The following is a 6,505-nucleotide window of genomic DNA, read 5'->3' as shown; positions in this document are numbered from 1 at the left end:
AATAAGCAAATTCATCTAAGTGATACAGAGGAGCAGATCAGCCAACTGGAAGACAAAGTATTGGAAATCACTGATGCTGAACAGAAAAAATAAAAAATGAATGAAAATAAATGACCACAGCTTAAGAGACCTCTGGGACAACATCAAGTGTACTAATATTCACATTATAATGGTCCCAAAAGGAGAAGAGAGAAAAATCGGGTTGAAAACATATTTGAAGACATAATAGCTGAAATTTTTACTAGCCTGGGAAAGGAAACAGGCATCTAAGTCCATGAAGCACAGAGACTCCCATACAGAATTAACCCAAAGAGGAATACAAGACACATTGCAATTAAAATGGCAAAAATTATGGATAAAATGTCTATTAAAAACAGCAAGGAAAAAGCAACAAGTAACGTACAAAGGAATTCCCATAAGGCTGGTCAGCTGAATTTTCAGCAGAAACTCTGCAGGCCAGAAGGACCTGTATTTAAAGTGTATTTAAATAATGTATTTAAAGTGTAAAGTGTATTTAAATAGTGTATTTAAAGACATTGTATTTAAAGTAATGAAAGGGAAAAGCCTACATCTAAGAATACTCTACATAGCAAGGCTTTCATTCATATCTGATAAAGAAAGCAAAAGCTTTACAGAAAAGCAATAGCTAAAAGAGTTCAGTACCGCCAAGCACACTTTACAAGAAATGGTAATGGAACTTCTCTAAGTGAAAAAGAAAAGGTCACAACTAGAAATATAAAAATCATGAAAAAGCCCATCATAAAGACATACATACAGTAAAGTTAGGAAATCATCCATATGCAAAACTAGTAAGTAGGTTAAAAGACAAAAGTGCTAAAATTGTCTCTATACACAATAAGCAGTTATGGGATACACAACACAGTTGCATGTAAAATACGATAACAAAAGTAGCCATTCTGAGGCGAGGAGAATACAGAGTTGTTAAAATGCATTTGAAATTGAGATCAGCAACTTAAAGCAATCATGTATATATGTAAATTGCTATATATAAACTTCATGGTAACCACTAATCAAAAATCTATAATAGATACACACACAGAAAAAAAAGAGAATCCAAATATAACACTAAAGATAGTCATCAAACCACAAGAGAAGAAAACAAAAGAAGAAAGAAATTAAAAAGACATACAAAACAACCCCCAAACAATTAACAAAATGGCAATAAGAATATACATATGAATAAGTACTTTAAAAGTGAATAGACTAAATGCTCCAATCAGAAGACATAGAGTGGCTGAATGGATACAAAAACAAGACTCATATATATGCTGCCTATAAGAGATGCACGTCACATCTAAAGACTCACACACAGACTGAAAGAAAGGGGATGTTAATAGGTGTTCCATGCAAATAGAAATCAAAAGAAAACCAGGGAAGCAATACTTATATCAGACAAAATGGACTTTGAAATAAAGACTGTTATGAGAGAAATAAACACATCATATAATAATCAAGGAACCAATCCAATAGAAGATATAAATATTGTAAATATGTATGCACCCAAAATAGGAGCATCTAAATACATAAAGCAGATACTAACAGATATAAAGGGAGAAATAGAAAGTAACAAAATAAGAGTGAGGGTTATAACACACCACTTACATCAGTAGAGAGTTCATCCAGACAGAAAATAAATGAGGAAACAGTGGCCTTAAATCACACATTAGATTATGAGGACTTAAAAGGTGTATGTAGAAAGCATCCAAAAGCAACATCCAAAAGCAACAGAATGAATGCACATTCTTTTCTAGTATACATGGAACATTCTCCAGAATAGTTCATATGCCAGGCCACAAAACAAGCCTCGGTAAATTTAAGAAAATTGAAATCATATCAAGGATCTTTTCAATCTTCAATGCTATGAGACTAGAAATCAACTATAAGAAAAAACTGCAAAAACAATGTGGAGGTTAAACAATATGCTACTAAATAACCAATGGGTCACTAGAGAAATCAAAGAGAAAAAAATACCTGGAGACAAGTGAAAATGAAAACACAAAAATCTAAAATCTATGGGAGGCAGCAAAAGTAGTTCTAAGAGGGAAGTTTAGAGTGTTGCAAGTTTATCACAGGAAACAAGAAAAATCCAAAATGAACAACATAGCCTTACAACCAAATAAACTAGATAAAGAAAAACAAACAAAACCCAAAAGTAGTAGAAGTAAAAAATCATAAAGTTCAGGACAGAAATAAATGGAGACTTAAGAAAAAAACATTAAAAAATTAATGAAACTAAGAGCTGGTTCTATGAAAAGATTTAAAAAAATTATAAACATTTAGCCAAACCTACCAAGAAAAAAGGGCTCAAATCAATAAAATCAGAAATGAAAAAAGAGAAGTTACAACTGACACCACAGAAATACAAAGGGTTTTAAGAGACTACTATAAACAACTATATGGCACTAAAATGGACAAACTATACTTACCAGGCAGGGGAGATACCATGGTTATGAAGGTGGTTTTCCCAGGGTGAGTTTCATCCATTGCATTCCAGATGTGCTGATCCCTGAGATTTCCCCAAATGGAGAAAACTCAGCTGCATAGTATGTGGTAGTGGGGGACTGCATTCATGCTTTCTCATGTTTTTGTGTGTGTTTTAATGGTAGATATCTTTCAAAACTGTTTTCTAAGGGTCCAGTGGCTCATCTTTAATATTGAAGGCTTCATCATTCATTTAAGTGTATGTAGGTGGTAGTGAATATATTACAGGGATATAGAGAAATAAAGATTTTAAAAATAGTACAAAAACAATGTTTTTAAATGGACAACCTAGAAGAAAAGGACAAATTCCTAGAATTATAAAATCTCCCAAGACTGAACCAAAAAGAAATAGAAATTATCAACAGGCCAAATACCAGTAACAATATTGAATACATAATTTAAAAAACATCTAATAAGCATACATCCAGAACCAGATGGCTTCACAGGGGAATTCTAACAAATATTTAGAGAAAAAATAACGCCTTATACTTCTCAAACTGTTCCAAAAAATTGCAGAGGAAGAAAGGTTTCAGAACTGATTCTAGGAGACCCAGATCAACCTGATACAAAAATCCAGACAAAGATATCATAAAAAAAGAAAATTACAGACAATATTACTGATGAACTTAGATGCAAAAATACTCAACATAATATTAGCAAACTGAATCCAACAATATATTAAAAGGATCATACACCATGACCAAGGGTATGATCAAATTCACAAGGATTTTTCATTCAGCAAATCAATGTGTTAATCCATGTTAACAAATTGAAGAGTAAAGACCATATGATCATTTCAATAGATGCAGAAAAAAAGCTTTTGACAAAATTCAATATCCATTTATGATAAAACTCTCTTCAAACTGGGCATAGAGGGAACATAACATAATAAAGGACATATATTACCAGTTCACAGCTAACATCAAACTCAATAGTGAAAAGCTGAAAGCATATCCTCTAAGGTAAGGAATAACATATGGATGCCCAGTCTTGCCACTTCTATTTAACATAGTATTGGAAAAGCTAGCCACAACAATCAGACAAGAAAAAGGAGTAAAAGAATCCAAATGGAATAGGGAGAAGTAAAACTGTCTCTCTTTGCAGATGACATGATACTGTACATAGAAAATCCTAAAGACACCACCAAAAAACTATTAGAGCACATCAATGAATTCAGTAAAGTTGCAGGATATAAAGTAAATATACAGAAATTAGTTGCATTTCCATACACTAATAATGAACGATCAGAAAGAGATACAAAGGAAACAATCCGATTTACAATCACAAAAAAGAATAAAATACCTACAAATAAACTACCTAAAAAGATAAAATACCTGTACTCTGAAAACTATAAGACACCAGTGAAAGAAACTGAATGCGATGTAAACAGATGGAAATATGTGATGCGTTCATGGAGTGGAAGAATTAATATTGTTAAAATCACCATACTACCAAGAGCAATCTACAATCTGTATCCATAAACAACTCACTACAAGCCTGAAATTCAGAGTATAAGCTGTATTCAGGGAAAGAGCAAGGTTCCAATTAAAAATACCATATCACTTTTTGCAACATATATATCTCTAACTTAAGAAATAAGTCTCCACAGGCAAATGCAAAGGATTCACTTGTAGACACAGCTACAACACTGCAATGATGCATCTTCATAGCAGCTTTTAGGAACCATACTTTACAGAAATGTAAATAAATAAAAAAAGAGTATGCAATACTGTGAATATGTTCCACTATTGAAATAACACTGTCCTGAAACCATCTTGTTTGTAGCTTGTTAAAATAATTGATAATGATAATATTGGAAATGCTTCACTGTATGTGGATTGAATAGGATTTAGCTCGCATTCACTTATAGAAGACTGAGCAGAGCACAGCTTCCAAATACCTAGTAGAATCATTTTTTATAACATCTTCATTGAAGTATAATTGCTTTACAATGGTTTGTTAGCTTCTACTATATAAAAAAGTGAATCAGCGATATATATATATATATATATATATACATATATCTCCACATCTCCTCCAGCTTATGTCTCTCTCACACCCTCCATATCCCTCCCTGCTAGATGGTCACAAACCATCTAGGTGATCTCCCAGGGCTATGCTGCTGCTTCCCACTAGTGATCTATTTTATATTTGGTAGTATATATAAGTCCATGCCACTCTCTCACTTCGTCCCGGCTTACCCTACACTCCCCATGTTCTCAAGTCCATTTGCTACATCTGCGTCTTTATTCCTGACCCTATATTCTTCAGAACCATTTTATTTTTTTAGATTCGGTATACATGTGTTAGCATACAGTATTTTTCTCTTTGTGACTTACTTCAGTCTGTACGACAGTCGGTAGTAGCATTCACCTCACTACAAATAACACAATTTCGTTTGTTTATATGGCTGAGTAACATTCCATTGTATATAGAGGCCACAACTTTACCCATCCATCAGTCGATGGACAGTTAGGTAGCTTCCATGTCCTGGTTATTGTAAATAGAGCTGCAATTAACATTGTGGTACATGACTCTTTCTGAATTATGGTTTTCGTAGGGTATATGCCCGGTAGTGGGATTGCTGGGTCATATGGCAGTTTTACTTTTACTTTTTTAAGGAAACTCCATACTCTTCACCATAGTGGCTGTATCAAATTACATTCCCACCAAAAGTGCAAGACGGTTCCCTTTTCTCCACACCCTCTCCAGCATTTATTGTTTCTAGATTTTTTGATGTTGGCCATTCTGACTGTGTGAGGTGATACTTCATTGTAGTTTTGATTTGCATTTCTCTAATCATTAGTGATGTTGAGCATCCTTTCATGTGCTTCTTGGAAATCTGTATATTTTCTTTGGAGAAATGTCTATTTACGTCTTCTGCTCATTTTTGGATTGGATGTTTGCTTTTTTGATATTGAGTTGCATGAGCTGCTTGTAAATTTTGGAGATTAAACCTCTGTCAGTTGCTCCATTTGTAAATATTTTCTCCCATTCTCAGGGTTGTCTTTTCATCTTGTTTGTGGTTTCCTTTGTTGTGCAAAAGCTTTTAACTTTCATGAGGTCCCATCGTTTAATTTTGTTTTTATTTCCATTTTTCTAGGAGAGCGGTCAAAAAAGATCTTGCTGTGATTTATGTCATAGAATGTTCTGTCTATGTTTTCCTCTAAGAGTTTTATAGTGTCTGCTCTTCCATTTAGGTCTTTAATCCATTTTGAGTTTATTCTTGTGTATGGTGTCAGGGAGTGTTCTAATTTCATTCTTTTACATGTAGCTGTCCCATTTTCCCAACACCACTTTTGAAGAGTCTGTCTTTTCTCCATTGTATATTCTTGCCTCTTTATCAAAAACAAGGTGATCACATGTGCGTGGGTTTATCTCTGGGCTTTCTATCCTGTTCCATTGATCTATCTTTCTGTTTTTGTGCCAGTAACATACTGTCTGGATTACTGTAGCTTTGTAGTATAGTCTGAAGTCAGGGAGACTGATTCCTCCAGCTCCGATTTTCTTTCTCAAGGTTTGCTTTGTCTATTTGGGTTCTTTTTTGTTTCCATAAAAATAGTAAAAATTTTTTGTTCTAGTTCTGTGAAAAATGCCATTGGTAGTTTGATAGGGATTGCATTTAATCTGTAGATTGCTTTGGGTAGTAGAGTCATTTTCACAATGCTAATTCTTCCAATCCAAGAACATGGTATATCTCTCCATCTGTTTGTATCATCTTTAATTTCTTTCATCTGTGTCTCATAGTTTTCTGCATCCAGGTCTTTTTTCTCTATAGGTAGGTTTACTGCTAGGTATTTTATTCCTTCTGTTGCAGTGGTAAATGGGAGTGTTTCCTTAATTTTTCTTTCAGATTTTTCATCATTAGTGTATAAGAATGCAAGAGATTCCTGAGCATTAATTTTATATCCTGCTACTTTACCAAATTCATTGAGTAGCTCTGGTAGTTTTCTGGTAGGATCTTTAGGATTCTCTATGTATATTCTCTAAATATCACATCCTC

At 33.7% G+C, this 6,505-nt stretch overlaps 1 non-coding gene across 1 annotated transcript; it reads left to right on the top strand.

Moving 5' to 3' along the window:
* Nucleotides 1-2,439: 2,439 nt before the first annotated feature.
* Nucleotides 2,440-2,603, top strand: LOC115802266 (U1 spliceosomal RNA). Its single transcript, XR_004022696.1, has one exon. It is a non-coding gene; the product is annotated as a U1 spliceosomal RNA (small nuclear RNA).
* Nucleotides 2,604-6,505: the final 3,902 nt, after the last annotated feature.

The sequence above is a fragment of the Delphinapterus leucas genome, chromosome X, assembly GCF_059928025.1.
Source record: "Delphinapterus leucas isolate spDelLeu-1000000601 "Yukka" chromosome X, BTC_Dleu_Yukka2, whole genome shotgun sequence".
In the NCBI taxonomy this organism is placed as follows: Eukaryota; Metazoa; Chordata; class Mammalia; order Artiodactyla; family Monodontidae; genus Delphinapterus; species Delphinapterus leucas.
The sequence above is the reverse complement of the archived record's forward strand: the minus strand, read 5'-3'. Positions and strand labels throughout refer to the sequence as shown.